Source organism: Pseudophryne corroboree, chromosome 5, assembly GCF_028390025.1.
Source record: "Pseudophryne corroboree isolate aPseCor3 chromosome 5, aPseCor3.hap2, whole genome shotgun sequence".
In the NCBI taxonomy this organism is placed as follows: Eukaryota; Metazoa; Chordata; class Amphibia; order Anura; family Myobatrachidae; genus Pseudophryne; species Pseudophryne corroboree.
The window spans coordinates 590,653,628-590,680,543 of NC_086448.1; the positions used below are offsets into that span (position 1 = coordinate 590,653,628).

At 44.0% G+C, this 26,916-nt stretch overlaps 1 protein-coding gene across 3 annotated transcripts in view; it reads right to left on the minus strand.

Annotated features, from left to right (window-relative positions):
• Positions 1–26,916, minus strand: part of DOK6 (docking protein 6) — a 799,313-nt gene that overhangs the window by 667,122 nt on the left and 105,275 nt on the right. The gene's annotated exons all lie outside the window — the stretch shown is intronic.

A 26,916-nucleotide genomic window follows, 5' to 3' on the forward strand; every position in this document is an offset into this window, starting at 1 on the left:
GTTGATTCCTTTTAATGACCTTATTGGTTTCAAGGAACTTCTGAATACTATCTCTTAGAATACCTTCCAATACTTTCCCCACTATAGATGTAAGACTAACTGGTCTATAATTACCTGGTTCAGCTTTACTTCCCTTTTTGAATATAGGCACTACTTCCGCTATACGCCAGTCTTTGGGAACCATACCTGATATAACTGAATCCTTAAAGATCAAAGATAGCGGTTTTGCCAGTTCAGAGTGAAGCTCCATTAGAACCCTTGGATGAATGCCATCGGGCCCTGGTGATTTATTAATCTTTAAATGTTTTAATCGGTCACAGACTACTTCCTCGCTTAAATAAGTACCTATCAGTGTGATATTCTCATTATTGAGATTGTGTGTCAGTCCCTGAATTGGGTCCTCTCTAGTGAATACTGTTGAAAAAAACTCATTTAGTGTGTCCGCTATGTCATTATCATTTTTGCTTAAGACTCCCAACTTGTCTTTTAAAGGGCCTATACTCTCCTTCTTTAATCTCTTGCTATTAATGTATTTAAAGAATTTTTTGGGATTCGCTTTGCTTTCCTTTGCTACTAGTTTTTCAGTTTCTACTTTAGCCGCTCTTATTTCCTTTTTGCAAATTTTGTTACATTCCTTATAGTGCTGAAATGACTCTGCTTCCCCGTCAGATTTGTATTTTTTAAATGCTCGCCTTTTCTTGCCCATAAGTTCCTTAATCTTTTTGTTAAGCCACATCGGTTTATGATTTTTATTCCTTTTTTTGCTACGCATAGGAATACATTTGAGTGTATTTTTAGCTAGCAGGAATTTTAGTACCTCCCATTTCTCCGTAGTATTTTTTCCTAAAAACAAACCTTCCCATTCAATATCCCTGAAAAATACTCTCATCTTTTCAAAATTTGCTTTGCTAAAGTTTAAAGTCCTAGTTGAGCCAGTATAGGGCTGTTTATAGAAACTGATATTGAATGTGACCATATTGTGGTCGCTGTTTCCTATGGGTTCCCCTACTATAATACCTGATACCAAATCCACATTGTTTGTTAATACCAGGTCTAAGATTGCATTGTACCTAGTTGGTTCCTCAACTAGTTAAACTAAGTAGTTATCATTAAGTGTGTCTAAAAACATATTGCCCCTAGCAGTATCACATAAGTCGTTTTTCCAGTCTATCTCTGGATAGTTAAAATCGCCCATCACTACTATGTCTCCTACTCCTGCTGCTCTTTCAATTTGCTTTAGTAACAATTCATCATCAGATGCGTTGATACCAGGCGGCCTATAGCATACACCCAATACTAACTTTTTTATTCCTTTTTCCCCCGCATGCAATTTCTACCCATAATGTCTCGACAGTGTCTACAGTCCCCTCCTGAATATCTTCCCATATATTAGGTTTTAAAAACGGCTTTACGTAAAGACACACCCCTCCACCCTTTTTATTTAGTCTGTCTCTCCTAAACAGTGTATAGCCCTCTAGATTGACTGTCCAATCATGAGATTCATCCCACCAAGTTTCAGTAATGCCTATAATATCATACTGTTTGCTTGCTGCAAGTATTTCTAGTTCACCCTTTTTACCAGTAATGCTTCTGGCGTTTACATACATACAACTAAGATAAGTATTTTCCCTTGTGTTATGGACATCTTTCACCTTATGTAGCAAGGATGACCTGTAATCGTCATTGGTTAGTGCTTTGGTAAAATCCCTTTTAGTACCCATGTTAGTAACCTTACCGCCTGCTCTTACCCTCCCCCCAACTTCTTCCCCATTTCGTTTACTACCGCCATCCCCACTATTCTCACTGCATGACCCGTAGTTTCTAGCTAAACCCTCCCCCCAGGCTCCTAGTTTAAAATCTCCTCCAACCTTCTAACCATCCTTCCCCCCAGCACCGCTGCCCCCTCCTCAGTCAGGTGCAATCCGTCACGACAAAAGAGATGGCGCCTGACTGAGAAGTCCGCCCAGTGTTCCAGGAACACAAACCCCTCTTTCCTGCACCAATCCCTAAGCCACACATTTACCTCCCTAATCTCCCTCTGCCTCCCTGGACTAGCGCGTGGCATGGGTAATAATTCTGAGAATATTACCTTAGATGTCCTTGCCTTCAGTTTCTTTCCTAAGTCCCTATAGTCTTTCTTAAGGACATCCCACCTTCCACTAACTTTGTCATTGGTGCCAACGTGCACCAAGACCGCCGGGTCTTTGCCAGCCCCTCCCAACAATTTATCTACCCGGTCCGCGATGTGCCGTACCCGAGCACCGGGAGACAACAGACTGTACGGCGATTACGGTCCCGGTAGCAGATTGCCCTATCTGCCTTCCTGATGATAGAATCCCCTACCACCACCATCTGACTAGGTACCTCTCTATCTTTTATCCCAACCGCGCCAGAGGGACCGCACCTCTGGATGCTAGAGGGAGCAGTCTCCTCCGGCACCGTCATTTCTTCACCATCATCCTCCGATTCCTCGTCCAATCGGGCAAATTTGTTCGGGTTTGATAGTTCGGAGATGTCGTGCCTCCCCCTCTTTTTCTTCCTTCTAACTGTGACCCAACTGGCTAACTGATCATCATCCTCTTCTACCAGTGACCCCTCCCGCAACTCCTCCACCGTTCTGTCTAAACTACGCTCGAGATTGTGAATCCCCCTCAGTCGCGTAACGGTTTGCTCTAGATCAGTTACCTGGGCTTCCAGGGCAACCGTTCGCACACACCTCGTGCAGATGTAATCACACTGGGCCGGTAGCTCCAGGTGTGCATACATCTTGCACGACATGCACTGAGTGAGGACCTCAATCACAGCCCCTCCCATATTGTTTGTAAGGTCTAACTCCCTGTTACTGTCACAGAAAAAGCAGCAAAAATAAAAAGTAGAAGACAAGCAATCTCACTTATACAATAAATTAAGCTGGCTTATACTTATCTATCTTTGTGTGGTTCTTGGTCCTTCACTTTTATGCAGCCGTAGTACTCTCTCCTGCGGCACCTATACTCCACTTAGCAGTTGCAGTTGTTCCAGCTCACTGCACCTCCTTTTCACTCGGCTTCCAGCTCCTGGAAAAACACAAAAAAAAAAAACCCCGCACACACGCACAATCACAGCCCCTCTGCTACTCCAAGCTGCTACTCCAAGTAAGAGACCCTCTCACTCACTCACAGGGTCAGCCCCTTGCAACCTCACCGGAAGTTTAATGGTACTGCAAATGTGTGTTCCTGATTGTGTATTGTGTCTTATAAAACTCACCTTTTTCTGTATTCTAACTCACCTTTTTGCTGTTTAAAACTCACACTTAGAAATCCCAGCAGCACTTGGAAGAGACCAGCCCCACAGAGCGAGCTCCAAGAGTCTAGTCACTGCTTATATAGGCCCAGCCAGCTGCCTTAATCAGCCCCTCCTCCTCCTGATTACTCCTGATTACTCACACCTGAGTTAACCCCTCTGGCTTTTCACCTCTCACTTTTTTTTCCCCACCAAAACAAAAAAAAAAACCCAGTACAGATATATTAAAACAAAAAGAAACAGTATAGATACAAACAATCAGATTCAGATTATAGATATAGTATAGATACTAACAATCAGAATCAGATTACTTTCTCTCACAATATTACTATCCCTATATGGATAGACAGATTAATCAGAGTTCACCTTTTTGCTGTTTAAAACTCACACTTAGAAATCCCAGCAGCACTTGGAAAAGACCAGCCCCACAGAGCGAGCTCCAAGAGTCTAGTCACTGCTTATATAGGCCCAGCCAGCTGCCTTAATCAGCCCCTCCTCCTCCTGATTACTCCTGATTACTCACACCTGAGTTAACCCCTCTGGCTTTTCACCTCTCACTTTTTTTTTTCCACCAAAAACAAAACAAAAAAAAAACATAGTTGTGAAGGCCTGAGTTATCCGCTTTGCAACAGGATGACTGCTGTGATATTTAACCTTCCTCGCAAAGGACTGTTGGACAGTCAATTGCTTACTGGAAGTAGTACAAGTGGTCTTCCGACTTCCCCTCTGGGATGACGATCGACTCCCAGCAGCAACAACAGCAGCGCCAGCAGCAGTAGGCGTTACACTCAAGGATGCATCGGAGGAATCCCAGGCAGGAGAGGACTCGTCAGACTTGCCAGTGACATGGCCTGCAGGACTATTGGCTTTCCTGGGTAAGGAGGAAATTGACACTGAGGGAGTTGGTGGTGTGGTTTGCGCGAGCTTGATTACAAGAGGAAGGGATTTACTGGTCAGTGGACTGCTTCCGCTGTTGCCCAAAGTTTTTGAACTTGTCACTGACTTATTATGAATGCGCTGAAGGTGACGTATAAGGGAGGATGTTCCGAGGTGGTTAACGTCCTTACCCCTACTTATTACAGCTTGACAAAGGCAACACACGGCTTGACACCAGTTGTCTGCATTTCTGTTGAAATAATTCCACACTGAAGAGCTGATTTTTTTTGTATTTTGACCAGGCATGTCAATGGCCATATTCCTCCCACGGACAACTGGTGTCTCCCCGGGTGCCTGACTTAAACAAACCACCTCACCATCAGAATCCTCCTTGTCAATTTCCTCCCCAGCGCCAGCAACACCCATATCCTCATCCTGGTGTACTTCAACACTGACATCTTCAATTTGACTATCAGGAACTGGACTGCGGGTGCTCCTTCCAGCACTTGCAGGGGGCGTGCAAATGGTGGAAGGCGCAAGCTCTTCCCGTCCAGTGTTGGGAAGGTCAGGCATCGCAACCGACACAATTGGACTCTCCTTTGGGATTTGGGATTTCGAAGAACGCACAGTTCTTTGCTGTGCTTTTGCCAGCTTAAGTCTTTTCTTTTTTCTAGCGAGAGGATGAGTGCTTCCATCCTCATGTGAAGCTGAACCACTAGCCATGAACATAGGCCAGGGCCTCAGCCGTTCCTTGCCACTCCGTGTCGTAAATGGCATATTGGCAAGTTTACGCTTCTCCTCAGACGCTTTTAATTTTGATTTTTGGGTCATTTTACTGATCTTTTGTGATTTGGATTTTACATGCTCTGTACTATGACATTGGGCATCGGCCTTGGCAGACGACGTTGATGGCATTTCATCGTCTCGGCCATGACTAGTGGCAGCAGCTTCAGCACAAGGTGGAAGTGGATCTTGATATTTCCCTATTTTTTTAACCTCCACATTTTTGTTCTCCATATTTTAATGCGCACAACTAAAAGCAACCACAGGTATACAATGTAGATGGATGGATAGTATAGTATTATATTACTTATGGACGATGAGTGCACTGACGACACAGAGGTAGGTAAAGCCGTGGCCTACCGTACTGCTATATATATATATAATATACTGTATAATAATAACGGACCTGGTGGACACTGTCAGCAGACTGCTAAACTAGTATGAAGAAAAAAAAAGCCACCACAGGTATACAATGTAGATGGATGGATAGTATAGTATTATATTACTTATGGACGACGAGTGCACTGACGACACAGAGGTAGGTACAGCCGTGGCCTACCGTACTGCTATATATATATATAATATGCTGTATAATAATAACGGACCTGGTGGACACTGTCAGCAGACTGCTAAACTAGTATGAAGAAAAAAAAAGCCACCACAGGTATACAATGTAGATGGATGGATAGTATAGTATTATATTACTTATGGACGACGAGTGCACTGACGACACAGAGGTAGGTACAGCCGTGGCCTACCGTACTGCTATATATATATATAATATACTGTATAATAATAACGGACCTGGTGGACACTGTCAGCAGACTGCTAAACTAGTATGAAGGAAAAAAAAAACCACCACAGGTATACAATGTAGATGGATGGATAGTATAGTATTATAGTACTTATGGACGACGAGTGCACTGACGACACAGAGGTAGGTACAGCCGTGGCCTACCGTACTCTATATATATATATAATATACTGTATAATAATAACGGACCTGGTGGACACTGTCAGCAGACTGCTAAACTAGTATGAAGGAAAAAAAAGCCACCACAGGTATACAATGTAGATGGATGGATAGTATAGTATTATATAACTTATGGACGACGAGTGCACTGACGACACAGAGGTAGGTACAGCCGTGGCCTACCGTACTGCTATATATATATATAATATGCTGTATAATAATAACGGACCTGGTGGACATTGTCAGCAGACTGCTAAACTAGTATGAAGAAAAAAAAAGCCACCACAGGTATACAATGTAGATGGATGGATAGTATAGTATTATATTACTTATGGACGACGAGTGCACTGACGACACAGAGGTAGGTACAGCCGTGGCCTACCGTACTGCTATATATATATATATAATATACTGTATAATAATAACGGACCTGGTGGACACTGTCAGCAGACTGCTAAACTAGTATGAAGAAAAAAAAAGCCACCACAGGTATACAATGTAGATGGATGGATAGTATAGTATTATATTACTTATGGACGATGAGTGCACTGACGACACAGAGGTAGGTACAGCCGTGGCCTACCGTACTGCTATATAAATATATAATATACTGTATAATAATAACAGACCTGGTGGACACTGTCAGCAGACTGCTAAACTAGTATGAAGAAAAAAAAAGCCACCACAGGTATACAATGTAGATGGATGGATAGTATAGTATTATATTACTTATGGACGACGAGTGCACTGACGACACAGAGGTAGGTACAGCCGTGGCCTACCATACTGCTATATATATAATATACTGATTAATAATAACGGACCTGGTGGACACTGTCAGCAGACTGCTAAACTAGTATGAAGAAAAAAAAAGCCACCACAGGTATACAATGTAGATGGATGGATAGTATAGTATTATATTACTTATGGACGACGAGTGCACTGACGACACAGAGGTAGGTACAGCCGTGGCCTACCGTACTGCTATATAAATATATAATATACTGTATAATAATAACAGACCTGGTGGACACTGTCAGCAGACTGCTAAACTAGTATGAAGAAAAAAAAAGCCACCACAGGTATACAATGTAGATGGATGGATAGTATAGTATTATATTACTTATGGACGACGAGTGCACTGACGACACAGAGGTAGGTACAGCCGTGGCCTACCATACTGCTATATATATAATATACTGATTAATAATAACGGACCTGGTGGACACTGTCAGCAGACTGCTAAACTAGTATGAAGAAAAAAAAAGCCACCACAGGTATACAATGTAGATGGATGGATAGTATAGTATTATATTACTTATGGACGACGAGTGCACTGACGACACAGAGGTAGGTACAGCCGTGGCCTAACGTACTGCTATATATATATATATATATATATATATATATAATATACTGTATAATAATAACAGACCTGGTGGACACTGTCAGCAGACTGCTAAACTAGTATGAATAAAAAAAAAGCCACCACAGGTATACAATGTAGATGGATGTATAGTATAGTATTATATTACTTATGGACGACGAGTGCACTGACGACACAGAGGTAGGTACAGCCGTGGCCTACCGTACTGCTAATAGATATAATAAATATACTGTATAATAATAACGGACCTGGTGGACACTGTCAGCAGACTGCTAAACTAGTATGAAGAAAAAAAAAGCAACCACAGGAGTTTTTTTCAGGCAGACAAACGTATACTGGACTGGTGGTCACTGTCAGCAAAACTGTGCACTGTACTCCTGCTATAACTGCTCCCCAGTCCCCACAATTAGGCAGTGTGAGCACTGAGCAGTGCACTCAGCACAGATATATCATGCAGCAGTGCAGCACACTGAGTGAGCACAGATATGGTGGCAGTGGCGTCACAAGGCGGGTGCGGGGGGTGCGGCCCGCACCCGGGTGTGACACCTGGAGGGGGTGACACCAAATGTCAGCTCCTCCGCAGTGACAGGAGCCAGGTGCTGCAGTGTGAAATTCCGTTACAGCACCCGGCTCCTGTCATAGCAGAGTAGCCGACAGCACACTGAGACCGTCTCTGGGGGAAGCCCAGCATCTCCGGAGATGCTGGGCACGCCCCCAGAGTGACGATCCCGGTATCCCCGCGAAGCCACGCCCCCTAGCTGTAAGGCCACGCCCCCTTTTTGCCGCGATCGCGGCAGTACATCAGGGGTGCGCACCGGGTGTCACCACACCTGGTGACGCCTCTGTATGGTGGAGCGTTTTTTTCAGGCAGAGAAACAAAGGATTAAACTCACTGGTGGTATAATCAAAACCCTGCACTGTACTCCAACAGCTGCTCCCCGTCCCCAATCCTCCCCACAATTATAAGTCACTCAGTCTCTTTACTCTTTTCTTCTACTATAACGGAGAGGACGCCAGCCACGTCCTCTCCCTATCAATCTCAATGCACGTGTGAAAATGGCGGCGACGCGCGGCTCCTTATATAGAATCCGAATCTCGCGAGAATCCGACAGCGGGATGATGACGTTCGGGCGTGCTCGGGTTAACCGAGCAAGGCGGGAGGATCCGAGTCGCTCGGACCCGTTAAAAAAAAGGTGAAGTTCGGGCAGGTTCGGATCCCGAGGATCCGAACCAGCTCATCACTAATATATATTTCTCTAACGTCCTAGTGGATGCTGGGGACTCCGTCAGGACCATGGGGATTAGCGGCTGCGCAGGAGACAGGGCACAAAAAGTAAGCTTTTAGGATCACATGGTGTGTACTGGCTCCTCCCCCTATGACCCTCCTCCAAGCCTCAGTTAGGTTTTTGTGCCCGTCCGAGCAGGGTGCAATCTAGGTGGCTCTCTTAAAGAGTTGCTTAGAAAAAGTTTTTAGGTTCTTTATTTTCAGTGAGTCCTGCTGGCAACAGGCTCACTGCATCGAGGGACTTAGGGGAGAGAAGTGAACTCACCTGCGTGCAGGATGGATTGGCTTCTTAGGCTACTGGACACCATTAGCTCCAGAGGGAGTCGGAACACAGGTCTCGCCCTGGGGTTCGTCCCGGAGCCGCGCCGCCGACCCCCCTTGCAGATGCTGAAGATTGAAGAGGTCCGGAACCAGGCGGCAGAAGACTTTCAGTCTTCATCAGGTAGCGCACAGCACTGCAGCTGTGCGCCATTGTTGTCAGCACACTTCACACAGCGGTCACGGAGGGTGCAGGGCGCGGGGGGGGTCGCCCTGGGCAGCAATGTATAATACCTGTATGGCGAAAAATACATCACATATAGCCCTTGAGGCTATATGGATGTATTTAACCCCTGCCAGATATCACAAACTCCGGAGAAGAAGCCAGCCGAAAAGGGGGTGGGGCCTATTCTCCTCAGCACACAGCGCCATTTTCCCTCACAGAAATGCTGGTGGGAAGGCTCCCATGCTCTCCCCTGAACTGCACTACAGAAACAGGGTTAAAACAGAGAGGGGGGGCACTGATTTGGCGATATGAATATATATTAAATGCTATAAGGGAGGAACACTTATATAAAGGTTGTCCCTATATAATTATAGCGTTTTGGTGTGTGCTGGCAAACTCTCCCTCTGTCTCCCCAAAGGGCTAGTGGGTCCTGTCCTCTATCAGAGCATTCCCTATGTGTGTGCTGTATGTCGGTACGTGTGTGTCGACATGTATGAGGAAAATGTTGGTGAGGAGGCGGAGCAAATTGCCTGTAATGGTGATGTCACTCTCTAGGGAGTCGACACCGGAATGGATGGCTTATTTATGGAATTACGTGATAATGTCAACACGCTGCAAGCCGGTTGACGACATGAGACGGCCAGCGAACAAATTAGTACCTGTCCAGGCGTCTCAAACACTGTCAGGGGCTGTAAAACGCCCATTTACTTCAGTCGGTCGACACAGACCCAGACACGGACACTGATTTCAGTGTCGATGGTGAAGAAACAAACGTATTTTCCTTTAGGGCCACACGTTAAGGGCAATGAAGGAGGTGTTACATATTTCTGATACTACAAGTACCACAAAAAAGGGTATTATGTGGGATGTGAAAAAACTACCTGTAGTTTTTCCTGAATCAGATAAATTAAATGAAGTGTGTGATGATGCGTGGGTTTCCCCCGATAGAAAATTATTGGCGGTATACCCTTTCCCGCCAGAAGTTAGGGCGCGTTGGGAAACACCCCTTAGGGTGGATAAGGCGCTCACATGCTTATCAGAACAAGTGGCGGTACCATCTACAGATAGGGCCGTACTTAAGGAGCCAGCTGATAGGAGGCTGGAAAATATCCTAAAAAGTATACACACACATGCTGGTGTTATACTGCGACCAGCGATCGCCTCAGCCTGGATGTGCAGAGCTGAGGTGGCTTGGTCGGATTCCCTGACTAAAAATATTGATACCCTTGACAGGGACAGTATTTTATTGACTATAGAGCATTTAAAGGATGCATTTCTATATATGCGAGATGCGCAGAGGGATATTTGCACTCTGGCATCAAGAGTAAATGCGATGTCCATATCTGCAAGAAGATGTTTATGGACACGACAGTGGTCAGGTGATGCAGATTCCAAATGGCACAAAGATGTATTGCCGTATAAAGGGGAGGAGTTATTTGGGGTCGGTCCATGGGACCTGGTGGTCACGGCAACTGCTGGAAAATCCACCGTTTTTTACCCTAAGTCACATCTCTGCAGAAAAAGACACCGTCTTTTCAGCCTCAGTCCTTTCGTCCCTATAAGAGTCATATCTGCCCAGGGATAGAGGAAAGGGAAGAAGACTGCAGCAGGCAGCCCATTCCCAGGAACAGAAGCCCTCCAACGTTTCTACCAAGTTCTCAGCATGACGCTGGGACCGTACAGGACCCCTGGATCCTACAAGTAGTATCCAAGGGGTACAGATTGGAATGTCGAGACGTTTCCCCCTCGCAGGTTCCTGTAGTCTGCTGTACCAATGTCTCCCTCCGACAGGGAGGCAGTATTGAAAACAATTCACAAGCTGTATTCCCAGCAGGTGATAATCAAAGTACCCCTCCTACAACAAGGAAAGGGGTATTATTCCACACTATATGGTGGTACTGAAGCCAGAAGGCTAGGTGAGACCTATTCTAAATCTGAAATATTTGAACACTTACAAAAGTTCAAATCCAGATGGAGTCACTCAGAGCAGTGATAGCGAACCGGGAAGAAGGGGACTATATGGTGTCCCGGGACATCAGGGATGCTTACCTCCATGTCCCAAAAAATTTGCCTTTCTCACCGAGGGTACCTCAGGTTCGTGGTACAGAACTGTCACTATCAGTTTCAGACGATGCCGTTGGATTGTCCAAGGCACCCCGGGTCCTTACCAAGGTAATGACCGAAATGAGGATTCGTCTTCAAAGAAAATGGATGACTTCCTGATAAGAACAAGGTCCAGAGAACAGTTGGAGGTCGGAGTAGCACTATCTCAAGTAGTTCTACGACAACACGGGTGGATTCTAAATATTCCAAAACCGCAGTTGTTCCGACGACACGTCTGCTGGTCCTAGGGATGATTCTGGACACAGTCCAGAAAAAGGTGTTTCTCCCAGAGGAGAAAGCCAGGGAGTTATCCGAGCTAATCGGGATCCTCCTAAAACCAGGAAAAGTGTCAGTGCATCATTGCACAAGAGTCTTGGTAAAAATGGTGGCTTATTACGAAGCGATTCCATTCGGCAGATTTCACGCAAGAACTCTTCAGTGGGATCTGCTGGACAAATGGTCCGGATCGCATCTTCAGATGCATCAGCGGATAGCCCTATATCCAAGGACAAGGGTGTCTCTCCTGTGGTGATTACAGAGTGCTCATCTTCTAGAGGGCCGCAGATTCGGCATTCAGGATTGGGTGCTGGTGACCACGGAGGCCAGCCTGAGAGGCTGGAGAGCAGTCACACAGGGAAAAAATTTCCAGGGAGTGTGATCAAGTCTGGAGAATTCTCTCCACATAAATATACTGGAGCTAAGAGCAAATTTATAATGCTCTAAACTTAGCAAGACCTCTGCTTCAAGGTCAGCCGGTATTGATCCAGTGGGATAACATCACCGCAGTCGCCCACGTAAACAGAAAGGGCGGCACAAGAAGCAGGAGGGCAGTGGCAAAACTGCAAGGATTTTTCGCTAGGCGGAAAATCATGTGATAGCACTGTCAGCAGTGTTCATTCCGGGAGTGGACGACTGGGAAGCAGACTTCCTCAGCAGGCACGACCTCCACCCGGGAGAGTGGGAACTTCATCGGGAAGTTTTCCGCATGATTGTGAACCGTTGGGAAAGACCAAAGGTGGACATGATGGCATCCCGCCCGAACAAAAAACGGGACAGGTATTGCGCCAGGTCACGAGACCTTCAGGCGATAGCTGTGGATGTCCTGGTAACACCGCGGGTGTAACAGTCGGTGTATGTGTTCCCTCCTCTGCTTCTCATAACCAAGGTATTGAGAATTATAAGACGTAGAGGAGTAAGAACTATACTCGTGGCTCCGGATTGGCCAAGAGGGACTTGGTACCCGGAATTTCAAGAGATGCTCACAGAGGACTAATGGCCTCGGGAGCTAAGAAGGGACTTGCTTCAGCAAGTACCATGTCTGTTCCAAGACTTACCGCGGCTGCGTTTGACGGCATGGCGGTTGAACGCCGGATCCTAAGGGAAAAGGCATTCCGGAAGAGGTCATACCTACCCTGGTCAAAGCCAGGAAGGAGGTGACCGCACAACGTTATCACCACATGTGGTGAAAATATGTTGCGTGGGTGAGGCCAGGAAGGCCCCACGAAGAAATTTCAACTAGGTCGATTTCTGCACTTCCTGCAAACAGGAGTGTCTATGAGCCTCAAATTGGGGTCCATTAAGGTTCAAGTTTCGGCCCTGTAGATTTTCTTCCAGAAAGAATTGGCTTCGGTTCCTGAAGTCCAGACATTTGTCAAGGGAGTATTGCATATACAGCCCCTTTTGTGCCTCCAGTGGCACCGTGGGATCTCAACGTAGTGTTGGGATTCCTCAAATCATATTGGTTTGAACCGCTCAAATCTGTGGATTTGAAATATCTCACATGGAAAGTGACCATGCTGTTGGCCCTGGCCTCGGCCAGGCGAGTGTTAGAATTGGCGGCTTTGTTACAAAAGCCCATATTTGATTTTCCATTCGGACAGGGCAGAACTGCGGACTCGTCCCCAGTTTCTTCCTAAGGGGTGTCAGCGTTTCACCTGAAACAACCTATTGTGGTGCCTGCGGCTACTAGGGACTTGGAGGACTCCAAGTTGCTAGACGTTGTCAGGGCCCTGAAAATATATATATATATATAATTCCAGGACGGCTGGAGTCAGAAAGTCTGACTTGCTGTTTATATTGTATGCACCCAAAAAGCTGGGTGCTCCTGCTTCTAAGCAGTCTATTGCTCGTTGGATTTGTAGTACAATTCAGCTTGCACATTCTGTGGCAGGCCTGCCACAGCCAAAATCTGTAAATGCCCATTCCACAAGGAAGGTGGGCTCATCTTGGGCGGCTGCCCGAGGGGTCTCGGCTTTACAACTTTGCCGAGCAGCTACGTGGTCAGGGGGGAACACGTTTGTAAAATTCTACAAATTTGATACCCTGGCTGAGGAGGACCTGAAGTTCTCTCATTCGGTGCTGCAGAGTCATCCGCACTCTCCCGCCCGTTTGGGAGCTTTGGTATAATCCCCATGGTCCTGACGGAGTCCCCAGCATCCACTAGGACGTTAGAGAAAATAAGATTTTACTTACCGATAAATCTATTTCTCATAGTCCGTAGTGGATGCTGGGCGCCCATCCCAAGTGCGGATTGTCTGCATTACTTGTACATAATTATTGTTACAAAAATCGGGTTATTATTGTTGTGGGCCATCTTTTCAGAGGCTCCTTCGTTGTTATCATACTGTTAACTGGGTTCAAATCACAAGTTGTACGGTGTGATTGGTGTGGCTGGTATGAGTCTTACCCGGGATTCAAGATCCTTCCTTATTGTGTACGCTCGTCCGGGCACAGTACCTAACTGAGGCTTGGAGGAGGGTCATAGGGGGAGGAGCCAGTACACACCATGTGATCCTAAAAGCTTACTTTTTGTGCCCTGTCTCCTGCGGAGCCGCTAATCCCCATGGTCCTGACGGAGTCCCCAGCATCCACTACGGACTATGAGAAATAGATTTATCGGTAAGTAAAATCTTATTATATACAAATAGAGAATTCAGCACTCACCATAGCAAGCTCACTTGTCCTCACAACATCTATAAATAAATGATGGGGGTTTAGTTAGTGAATTGGCCAATGCACGGAAGCCTGCATACCGCTCCACGGTACCCCACCTACATGCAGATCCTACACTATCACAAAGCCTTAAGAATTAAAACCTGGCAACTGTATCACATAATATAACTGCAAATCCTGTTTGTTTTGAGTTTTTTACTCAGACATACACTGGTATGTATTTTTTCCCTTAATAGCACCACTTATCCTCACACACCACCTTTCTCTACTCTGGCACTCATTAAATTCACCTATTGTCTTTTAGATTCATCATAAAAGTTTTTCACTATTTCAAGCTACTATAATCATGTTGTATCTATCCAATTGGTATGTATGGCTATCTTCTGTCTTACCTAGTACCATAACTGTACTTTGTATGGTCTAGTTATTGTATTTTATTATCTAGATTCAATACCCCTGAGGAAGTCCTACGGGACGAAATGGTTTGGGTCCTTCGGATTGACATTCTGTTATACTGTCGAAGTCACAGCAACAAGGAATTACATCCATAATAGCTGTTAAGGTGTTGAATTCACCATGTCATTGAGCATTTTCAAAATGAATCAATCTGTTCTGAGTTTGTTAATACATTTTTAAATTATCTGTTTGTCTAGATAATGATTAATGGTGTTCATTAATATTTCCTTTATTTAGCGCCCTCAGATCTTGTTTTATATATATATATATATATATATGTAAAAACAAGGATTAATACTGCGCCACGTGTGATATAAAACAGATATGTTATATAAAAAATGGCAATGCAACGTGACACTCCCCTATACTAAATGGGGCATCAGCTGGGTCCCTCAGTATGAACAGGGGTGGTAATTCCCTGAAGAAAAATGTAGGAGAGGGGGGGATGAGGGATATGTAGCGACCACTGGTGTCAATTAATAGAATAAAATTGCCACTATTAAAGTAAAACTATTTATTACCATAAAAATGAGACATAAAAAACATATATAAAAAAGACATGTATAAAAAAGAGGACAACAATATAAACACTGAACTAGCTGAACTAAAAGCACTTAAAATTATAAAGACTACAGTAAGATCGAGTAAAACAGATTTTCCTTACCTGGGTATGAGGTAAGTACAGGTCTTCCAACGCGTTTCGTCACATGGACTTCATCATGATGAAGTCCATGTGACGATACGCGTTGGAAGACCTGTACTTACCTCATGGTAATAAAAAGTTTTACTTTAATAGTGGCAATTTTATTCTATTAATTGACACCAGTGGTCGCTACATATCCCTCATCCCCCCTCTCATATATATATATATATATATATATATATGCACTGTATATATAAATAGTGTGACTCCCCACAGCGTGAGTTGTAATTTGTGGAAAAAAACTAAAAAAAAATTATTTTGTTCATACAACCTACGTGCGATATACTCCACTGTGACTTTGTTCATGTAAATACAGGGTGATTCAAAAATCGCAGTACCATCTTGAAATAATCAAGATCAATGATTTCAAGATGGTGCCCATGTTTGGTACATACCCTATAAGATAGCCCACCTCACCCATACCTTACTGGAGTATTCAGTTTTCCCATTTCCTGCACAGTTTTTGAACAAAAGGGTGTACTGCGACTTTTGAATCACCCTATGGGGGTCATTCCGAGTTGATCGCTCGCTAGCTGTTTTTAGCAGCCGTGCAAACGCTATACCGCCACCCACTGGGAGTGTATTTTAGCTTAGCAGAAGTGCGAACAAAAGGATCGCACAGCAGCTACAAAAAAATATTGTGCAGTTTCTGAGTAGCTTCAGACCTACTCAACGCTTGCGATTACTTCTGACTGTTCAGTTCCTGTTTTGACATCACGAACATGCATTGCGTTTGCCCAGCCACGCCTGCGTTTTTCCTGGCATGCCAGCATTTTCCAAACACTCCCTGAAAATGGTCAGTTGATACCCAGAAACGCCCACTTCATGTCAATCTCTCTGCGGCCAACAGTGCGACTGAAATACATCGCTAGACCTTGTGTGAAACTACATCGGCCGTTGTGAAAGTACGTCATGCGTGCGCATTGCGCCGCATGCACAGAAGCGCCATTTCTTTGCATCATCGCTGCACAGCAAACATTTTCTGCTAGCGATCAACTCAGAATGACCCCCTCTATAAGCAGTGTGACTCCCCACAATGAGTTGTCATTTGTGAAAAAATGTTTTAAAAATAAATTAAAAATAAAAATAAACATTGTTTTGTTTTTACAACCTGCATGCACTATACCCCACAGCAACTTTGTTTATGTAAATATAAGAGGTATTACTCCCCGCAGAGTGAGTTGTTAATTGAGGGGAAAAAAATTAAGAAAAAAATTGTTCTATTGATTGTACAACCTGCATGTGCTAAACCCCACTGCAACTTTGTTCACGTCCCAGCAGCGTGAGTTGGCATTTGTCTCCATAGTTCATTAACAGTCCCTAACATATTTGTCCCAAAAAAATTATATTTATATACAAATAGTCATTTTTGGTTTGAGGAGCCTGTACACTGCAAGCGTGAAGTGTCAAGTGTCTGTTTTTTTCTTTATTGCTCTTCTCCCTGATGCCACATCGAGATAATACATACCTCAGTTTCTTTTTAGGTCACTAAGATTTCCAGTAGTGAAAACACAATCTAAATTCCTCCAGTAGTTATTGTGTGATGCCGGAACCAACAGACAAACAAAAATTCAGTCCCAAGGAGTACATGAACAGACATAACCATTACCAGTTATTATAGTATAGATTTTTGTTTTTACTGTGCTGTGACTGTGTACAGTAGTTGTCACTGTCATTTTCAGTTGGGCAACAGACGCACAGTCAGCTCAATATATAAAGACCTTTTTCTGTGTGAATACTGTAAGTGAACACGACCGCACCAGCCATATACTGTATAAGCTTATTTGCTTGCGTTACTAGACACACACTCAGCTCTTCATAGAAGCAGTCCTTTTTATGTCATGACATAAAGTGATGACAGTATAACATAGAGTGTCCCTGGAGCTCATTGTTTATTTGTAAGGCATGCTACAGTATCACTGCATCTCTGCCGCACATCTCTGATGAAATCGCAAAGTCCACACCCCCTTTTGCTGAAGCCACACCCCTTTTCTGCTCCTCCTGAACTAAAAGTTGGGAGGTATGACTTTGTTTTATTGCTATGTATAACACTTCAAAATTAACAACATAGCGCTACAGTATGTATCCATATGTATTGCAATTTCTCATAACATCTATCTGATAAATGGTATAGTGACACAGACAGGGCATAACCTATGTTGCACCAGGTACACTACAGTACACTTCTGTTTACAAAATTGATGACCGGAGAGAGCTGTTGTAATCTAGACAGCATATTATCACCCCCCCCCCTCCCCTTTCCTAATAACACAACAAGAGAATGAGTGCAGTACACCTCACCAAGTAAATAAACCAATAGACTTGTTGGAAAGCGATGAAAGCAATAAAAACTCAGAGTTCATTTCTTATCATTTTCCTTTTGGTAGAATGCATCGCATGCAACTGTGATATCACAAATCCCTTAAAAAAATACCCCAAACTACCCAAACACATGAACTGTAGAGGCTTGATGGGAGGAGGTAGCACTTGTGTAGAGGAGGTAGCAGGCTGATTCCGCAGTTGGTTGAAGTGGAATTCAGTGATTGGTGTTTTTAAAAGTTGTCTTGTGTAGTTATGTTTTTTGTGTCTGTTTAAAGTTTGTTTACTTTTCTCACTTACCTTTTTTTGACTTGTCAGTATTTGTGTGTGCCCGAGGAGTGTGTGTGTGTGTGTGTGTGTGTGTGTGTGTGTGTGTGTGTGTGTGTGTGTGTGTCTGTGTTTAGTGTTAGTGTAGGTTTTATTTAGTTTGTTATTTTTTCTGTATTTTGTGTCATAGAGGGTGAGAGTAGCAGGAGCAAGGCTGATCAGAATTGGAGGAGGAGGAAGAGCAGCAGTCTATGAAGGAATCCAAATATGATGATGAGTCTACTCCAAGCACAAAAAGAATGGCCATAATGTACAAGTGCAGGGTCAAAGTCAAGATGGCCGATGAGGCAATCAGGCAGACAGGTGGCAGCTCCTCTTAGCCCATTGAATTCCTGGACTGTGAACAGCCTCTGTGGAGAATAATACATCCTGAAGTTGCGCAGGCCCAACTAATGTACACAACACTAATGCCCCAGCCAGGCCAGGTGAGTGTCCTTTTGTATTTACAAATAGTCACTACAACATACAGTAAGTGTTTTTGCAGAATGTATCCCATGTACTTCAGTAACATACTTCATTATAGTTTAGAAGCAATGTTGTCTGTTATGTGCAAGTTAATAACTGCAGAAAGATCATTGATGCTGAGTTGGTTCCATTATAGTTAGGTTTGCCATAATATTCCTTTATTTCTGGACACCTATGATTTACACAGCTTCTATGGTGCCTAGCTAAAATTAGCCATTCCACCTGCTTTTAGTCAGCCAAAGGACCTGTGTAAATAATAGGTGACCTAAATTAGAGGAATATTATGGCAATCCTAACTATAATGGCTTGTATGATTTATAAATATTTTTGCCACTCGTGCTAGAACTCATATATAATTTATTTTGATATATGTCCATGCACATGTTGTGAGCCTTAATACAAATATGAAATACTTAAAATAACACACACATTGCTTCATTAATAGTATATTTTATTTTTTTAAGTCACAGCCAAACACCCAAAGACAGCAACATTTCAGTAACAACCAAGAAAGGATGATGAGTTGGCAGGTAAAGTAATGTGATAAATGTGTCTTACTTTTTGGCCACAATACACAGCTTGGTCTTAAAAGTGTTTTTATTTGTTTATGTCAATCATTTGCTGAAACTTCCTCTTGCATTCCTCCATGTCCTTCTATCCAGCCTAAAACCTCCAAATAAACTGACATCACTACCTCCTTGTGCACAACCAGTCAGTACGTATCTGTAATGTAGAAATACGAACATAGACATTATGGGGTATATTCAATTGAAGTCGAAAGCTGCCGTCTGTCGAAAAGTCATCAGTTTTCGACTTTTTTAGGGCAGAAGGGGTTTCGACCTATTCAATCAAATTATTTGACAAGTCGAGGAATTCGACTTGTCGAAAAGCATGTGGATCAGCGGAATAGCTGCCGATCCACGTGCTTGTGTTGAAAACGGTTTTGGCCCCCTTTTTGACCATCTCAATTCTAATTTAAAAAAGTCAAAGTGAGATGCGGGAGCAGAGACCGGGAGAGCCGTGAGCAGATGAAGAGCAGCGCCGGAGGATGTCACAGCCGCCACTCACTTCAGCGTCCACCCAGCTCCAGCAAGCGAGACTTTGCTTGTGTTATGAACCACAAGCAGTGGTTCATTCCTGTTTTGCTTTCTGTTCATGAAGTTTATGTTACAATTCTGTTTGCATGCCAGGATTTCTCTTGTACTTGTTTAGAAGACTCTTGTTAGATGCCGGTGGTGAGTCTGTGCAACTGCAGCCTGTTTTCTATGTGTTAATCCTCACCTGTCAGATATTTGGTCATAATGTGGGGAGTCTGTGTACTGCAGTCTGGCTCTTGTCTGTGTAACCTCACCTGCCAGTATTTTGTCCATTACCTTGTGCCTGGCTTCCAGCCATCCTGATTGGGGCATGCTTTCCTTATTTTCCAGCTAGCCCTGCAGTCCAGCTCCGGTGATAGAAGTTTGTTATGATACCTGTATGTTCCAGTTCTTGGTTAGCTTCCTGCAAGCTTGTTCCTGGTCCCTGTCAGCAGCTTCCACTGGAGCCTGTCTTCCTGCATCTATGTGCTCCTGCATCCAGCTTGTGTACTCCAGTGTCCTGTGTCCAGTTTCCAGAGTACGGTCTGAGGGATCGTTTCCTGCTGTCCTCCAAGTTTGTCTTCCAGTGGAGTGGTCTGGTGTCCGAAGCCTCGGGGTTCTGGTCGTTTCCTGTGCGCACCTTCCGTGGTGTCATGAGTAGCTGATCTGCCGCACCTTACGGCTGTAGCCGTATTATTGTAATCATCTTGCCATTGTGTTTTCTGTGGAGGTTCTGCTACTGTCGTCCTTGCCGAACTACGACGGATTTGTATTTGGCATTTGGGCAGCGTTACTTTGGTTATGGTTTTTCTTGGCGGCCGCGCCACACATAAATTAGTTTATTATTTTCTGTGGTTTCCCCTTTTGCTTTTGTGTCTGTCTTAGTTAGTTTTCCCCTTGTTCTCTCTCTGCCTCAGTTAACGTCTTGTCACCAACTAAAACCGGGGGGCATCGGAGTTCGGGCAGACCTAATCCGCCCGTTCAAACGCGGCTGCTGTGGGCCCAAGAAAGCATAGTCTCGCATGCGTTAACCGACCTCTTGGGAAGGACAACGGTGTCAGGGTTTTCAATTACGGGTTGCTGCACATCTCAGTCCAGTTGCAGCTTCACGCATCTGTACTTGGAACTCTCCTGGTGCCACCCAATCTCCTGGGTTCCAAGTACGCAGAACAGCTTGCTGGAGCCGGGTTGATGTTGCCGTGAGCGGCGGCTGTGATGTAGGACAGAGAGAAGAGGGACGGGGAGAGGCAGAGAGACAGGGGGGAGATGGGGGAAAGTCGCGGGCAGACAGGGGAGAGCAGCGCTACAGCAGCTGCTATATAGCCACTGCTGTAGCACTGCTCTCCCCCGTCTGCCCGCGGCTCTCCCCTGTCTCAGCTCCCGCATCTCAATTCGACTTTTTTTAAATTCAAATTGAGATGACATTGAATAGCCCAGGTCGGATCCATTCCGACATATGAATGTCGGAATGGATCCGACTTCAATTGAATATACCCCTATGTATTTAATGAAGATATATGCCTACACAGTTTGTTTTTCAGCAATAGTTTTTGTACTAATGATTTTTTATTACACTTATTGTGTAAAGATCCACGGTTTGTATTTATATATTTTATTACTGTTCATTTTTACTTTTTTACTTATTTTTACTTTTTTATTTTTAGTTTTTTCCTTTACATAAATTAAAAAACAGGGACAAAAGAAAGGGTTATGTAGTTTTTATTATCCATGTGTACATAACAAATATAATAGTAAGGTGTGTCTTTGGATTGGAGACATATAGGGCCACCTTAGTTACATTTTTGCAGACTTTCATATTTTACAAATGTACCAATGCTACCTAACATGGGGCCTAATTCAGACATCACCGTTGTACGAAATCACACAGCGGCCGATTATCGAATTACTGCACATGCATATGCACCGCAATGCGCATGCGCATTTCCAAACAGTGACAGGCAAACATTTTGATTGCAAGGCATTCACAAGGTGATTAATAGGAAGAGAACATTTGTGGGTGGTAACTGGCCGTTTTCTGGGAGTGTCTGGAAAAACGCAGGCGTTCTCAAGCATTTTCAGGGTGGGTGTGTGATGTCAGCTCTGGCCCCGATCAGCCTGTTTTTATAGTACTGTAGGAGTAAGTCTTGGGCTACGATGGTGAGTTGCGAACGGATTTGCAGCTATCCGCTGTCTGGCGTAATTTTTGCACTGCATACACATGCATTCGCACACTTGCACAGGGCGGGTTTTCACTCTCCCTGGGCGGCTACTATCTGATCGCAGACCTCCACAAATTTGCAGCACAGCGATCAGGTCTGGGTTAGGCCCATGGTTTGGGACACCATTTGCAAAATACTTAGTTACTTCTAACACAGAAACCATAGGCAAACGCAGGAGTGGTTCTGGTTGCCTGGAAACACCCCTCCTCTTGGCAAGTGGCTCAATTGATGACAACAATAGTGATGGTATATAATACAATTATGAAAGCTGACGCCACATCATGCAGTTTAAGGGACAAAGCAGAGCTACTGCACATGCCCAGAGTTAGCAACTTCCACCACGTTTGCTGTGTGTGTGGATCTGAGTCCTCAATCAGTGCTCTGGACCAGAGTAGCTACCAGGAAGAAAAGACAGGAGCCTTACCATGAGGTGGGAGAATGTGTGCTTAGAAAGTGCAGTACTGGTTCTATTATGCTTGTCTATTTATTATGGTTTGTTTAACCTTTTCCTGACCACTTAATTATATTGTTTAAATGTTTGATACAGCCTAAACTAGAGACCATCTACAGTGTTAAATATTAATACTGTATTCCATACAGTAACCAGTGTATAAAAAGACCAATGTTTACGTTAATGTCCAGGGTTGTTATTAGGTTCTTCTACTGCTCTCCCAGACTCCTGCACATGCTCCAATGTTCCTCAGAGCGAGAGACTGTGGACTGCATTTGGAAACCCCCTTCAAGAAATCCTGTGTTTGCCACTGGAAACACATACTATGTTAGTGAGGTGTAATTACTAATGTTTATTATACTTACTGGTGAAATTACTGTTAATCACTGATCGGCTGACCTTCTTCCCATTTTCTGTGCTTAGAGTAGCCTGCAGTAAAAAATACTCCTGCCTGCCTACTGTCTAATTGCTAATCTGGTGATGGTGGTTGTTGCAAGGCCAGATTGTGTAATAGACAGCACTAGACCTTAATGTCAGACACTTTAGAAGCTGAACAAAATAAAATTCCACCAGATTTGTCAAGGCACCTGAACCTAAATTTTAATATCCCAAAAGTACTGTATGTACTTTCACTGATCAAGTGGTTTTACGCGCATCATTATACTTATGCTAAGCAGGAGTAATAAGAAGTGGCAGCAGCCATAGCCAGAATCACCTGTAAGGGCAAAAAAAAAAATAATAACAGTAGGTTTTAATAGCAATATTTATACATTCAGTAGATAGTGAAGAAAGAACCACAGGAATCTGTTAATACTGATCAGTCTTTCCTCTGTCATTTTATCCCACCTCAAACTTCTCATAGAGGGATGGATGACTGACTGAGAATAATTGTGTGATGGCATGAGCCAAGATAGCTCACTACAACAATCAATATTTTTAGTTTTGCATTACACACCAACCTGCACATTCATAGAATAGGCATGGTGCCTTTTCAAATACATTTTGGACCTATTCCTAGGTGATCTCAGTTGCATACAGTGTATAGCACCCAGGACATTAAGCATGGCTGAGATGCTATAAAAAGCCACTTGACTTCAGGGCTGTTTCTAGACAATTTGGCTCCCAGTGCGAGATTTAAAAATGGACCCCCACCCCTACATTGACATAAAAAAAATGTGCCCGCCCTAGAAAAAAAAAACATTGCACGCGCGCTCCCGACAAGGGGCGTGGCCTTGTTAAAATGGACGTGACCCCATTGAAATGGGTGTGGCCTCATCTGAAAAGACTACCTTACACCCCAGTTTTTGACCCTGCACCAACAGATCACGGTCACTACAGGAAAGAAAATTATTCTACCATATTAAGCAACACTTCGTAATGCCCCCTTCACTATATTATGCCCTTGATACATTAAAACCCCATTTTACACATTACGGCAGGCTGGTGTCCCCGTTTTACACATTACGGCAGGCAAGAGTCTCCATTTTACACATTACGGCAGGCAGATGTCACCCTTTTACACATTATGGCAGGCAAGAGTCCCCATTTTACACATTACGGCAGGCAGGTGTCCCCATTTTACACATTATGGCAGGCAGGTGTCCCCATTTTAAACATTACAGCAGGCAGGTGTCCCCATTTTACACATTACGGCAGGCAGGTGTCCCCATTTTACACATTACAGCAGGTAGGTGTCCCCATTTTACACATTAAGTCAGGTAGGTGTCCCCATTTTACACATTACGGCAGGCAAGAGTCTCCATTTTACACATTACGGCAGGCAAGAGTCCCCATTTTACACATTACGGCAGGCAAGAGTCCCCATTTTACACATTACGGCAGGCAGGTGTCCCCATTTTACACATTACAGCAGGCAAGAGTCCCCATTTTACACATTACGGCAGCCAGGTGTACCCATTTTACACATTACGACTTTTATATAAAATGTGTGGGAATAAAACTATGTCACATTTTAATCCACATATTCTGACAAAGAACATTGATGAAAAGTCCTGACTAATTCTCCTTAAATTACCTTAAATAAATAATTTTTTTGAAGTGTTTTATAAATGCATAAATTAGCTAGTTAATTTGAACAATTTACTGGCTTTTGGCAGATCAAAATAGCTGTCTATGTATCTCTAAACGAGCAATGCCATTTTATATATGTCTGCTGTGGCCACTGATGTGCTGCCAAGTGCTCTCTGTCATTTACAGACACAAAGTAAAACCTTTCCTACCATTGGGTGTCTGTAGAATCTGGCTTGTTTGTCTATAATTACATTATTAAATAACTATCTGCAAAATAAACACTATATAAAATTGTCTCTTGTTTTATATAGATATTGTGATGTTTCATTCTATAAATGTTGATGGGACAATATGGAAAATGTCTTTACTAATAGTCCCAATCACTCGCTATTAAATGCCTTTCGTAAAAATAGTGTTTGCTAGATAATTTACCAATTTTGAATCATTTGGCAAAGTAAAGTTTCTAAATACAGTGTGTAAGACAAGGAATATAGGTGGTGATTCAGACCTGCTGATGTGCATTTTCGCACAGTGGGCGATCAGCAATAAACTGCACATGGGTATGCACCGCAGTGCGCAAGCGTGTCGGCCAACAATAACGGGCATCGCCGGTCAGTGACATGATGGTGCGAAAATTACAATCGCACGGGCATTCGCAAGATGACTGACAGGAGGAGGCCATTTGTAGGAGATATCTGACCATTTACTAGAAGAGTCTGGAAAAACGCAGGCATTCACAAGCGTTTTCAGGGAGGGTGTCTGACGTCAGCTCCAGCCCCCGATCAGCCTCTTCTCATCGCACTGTAGGAGTAAGTCCTGGGCTGCGCAGAGACTGCACACAGTGTATTTTTGCAGCTCTGTGTACACATACAATCACACACTTGCACAGCAAATTTACACTCCCCCTGGGGGCGGCAACTATCTGAACGCAGGACAGCAAAATTAGCAGCCCAGTGATCATGTCTGAATCACCCCCCATAATGTGAAGCTAGAAGCACCCATTGATTAGCTGCCCTATCATTTACAAACAAATATATAAAAGCTTCTCTACAATAGAGAGGACTTGTGACATATATTTTACCATAACGCATAAATGCTGAATACAGCACATGGATAAAATGTACAGTACAGGTCCATCAACAATAATAGAAACACATTTTATTGATTTTGATGTCTTATTGCCATTTTAGCTTTAAATTGATAATTGTCTGCTCTTCTGGAAAGTACTGTAACCTACACAGTATATAAAAATCATCTCCATGATAAAATCATACGCGCACGCAGGGGGGGTTTCCGAGTACCTAGAAACTCCCCCTGGATGCTGATCCATTGGCATGGCGCTGCTAAATGATTTTTTTTGTAATGTGTATATGGAGGATCTGCACCTGTAACGCGGTTGCAGCATCTCCCTCCGTTCGAATCCTTAATCTGACAAAGAATGGCAATGCTGTTGGCTGCCTGTAGGAGGAGCTGCAGCGACGACGTGCAGCTCCTCTCAGGCAGTACGACGTGGGTCCTTCAGCCAGAGCTGGGTGAAGGCAGGCAGTGGCTGTGGCTGTCTCCACTCTCCAGAACTCAGTCCCTCAGTGATTCTGCAGCAGCCAGGTAGGGTAGGGGGGTAAGGGGGGCCAGTAGGCTATAATAAATTATACTTGCTGGACGATGTACGTGGCATGCTGTCCTGATTACTGCAGCAGTTTGTATCATGGATGGGGGGGCTGTGCTTCTTGTTAAGGTTGATTCTATTTTGGAGTGGGAGAAGGGACCTTCTGACGTATCTAGGGGAGGAGACACGTCACCAGGGGGAGGAGCTACGGGCGAACAGAGTACCCGAAAAGTACCCTCGCGGGCTCGCTTCGCTCACCATGCTTCGGGCTCGGTGGCTCGCTTCGCTCGCCACCTGATTACTAAAGGTAATAGTTGGTGGCGTGGATAGTAGAGGAACTATCCCGCTGGCCTTGCTCCTCCCCCTTGTGTTGTGACTCCTCCCCCAGACGGAAAAGATCCCTTAGCCCACTTGATTCTAGCATCTACCTTCTTGTTAATGGTATGTTTGTGTTCATGTATACTGTGTGTGTGTGTGTGTGTGTGTGTGTGTGTGTGTGTGTGTGTGTGTGTGCATGTTTACAATGTGTGTGTGTGTGTGTGTGTGTCTGCTTGCATGTACAGTGTACTGTGTATGTATGAATGTATACTGTGTGTGTACGTTGTGTGTATGCTGTGTGTATGTATGCATGTATACTGTGTGTATGTGTCCATGTATACTATGTATGTATGTATGTATGTATGTATGTGTTCATGTATAGTTGTATAGTGTGTGTGTGTGTGTGTGTGTGTGTGTGTGTGTGTGTATACTGTGTGTGTGTGTATGTATGATGTGTTTATGTATGTATGTATGTATGCTGTCTGCATGTATACTGTTTGTACAGTATGTATACTGTGTGTGTCTGGATGTTTTCATGTATACTGTGTATGTATGCTGTGTGTATGTATAGTGTGTGTGTGTGCGTGTGTATGTATGTATGATGTGTGTATGTGTATGTAGTGTCTGTGTGTATGTATGTAGTGTGTGTATGTATGTATGTATGATGTGTGTGTGTGTATTTGTAAGTATGCTAATGTGCGTGTGTGTATGGCTGGCACTTCTCTGACATACATGTACGGAACCCCCCCCTCCCCCCCCTTTCCCGTGAAAATCCTGTGTTTGCCACTGAAAATGAATGTAAAATAAACACTGTAGCATA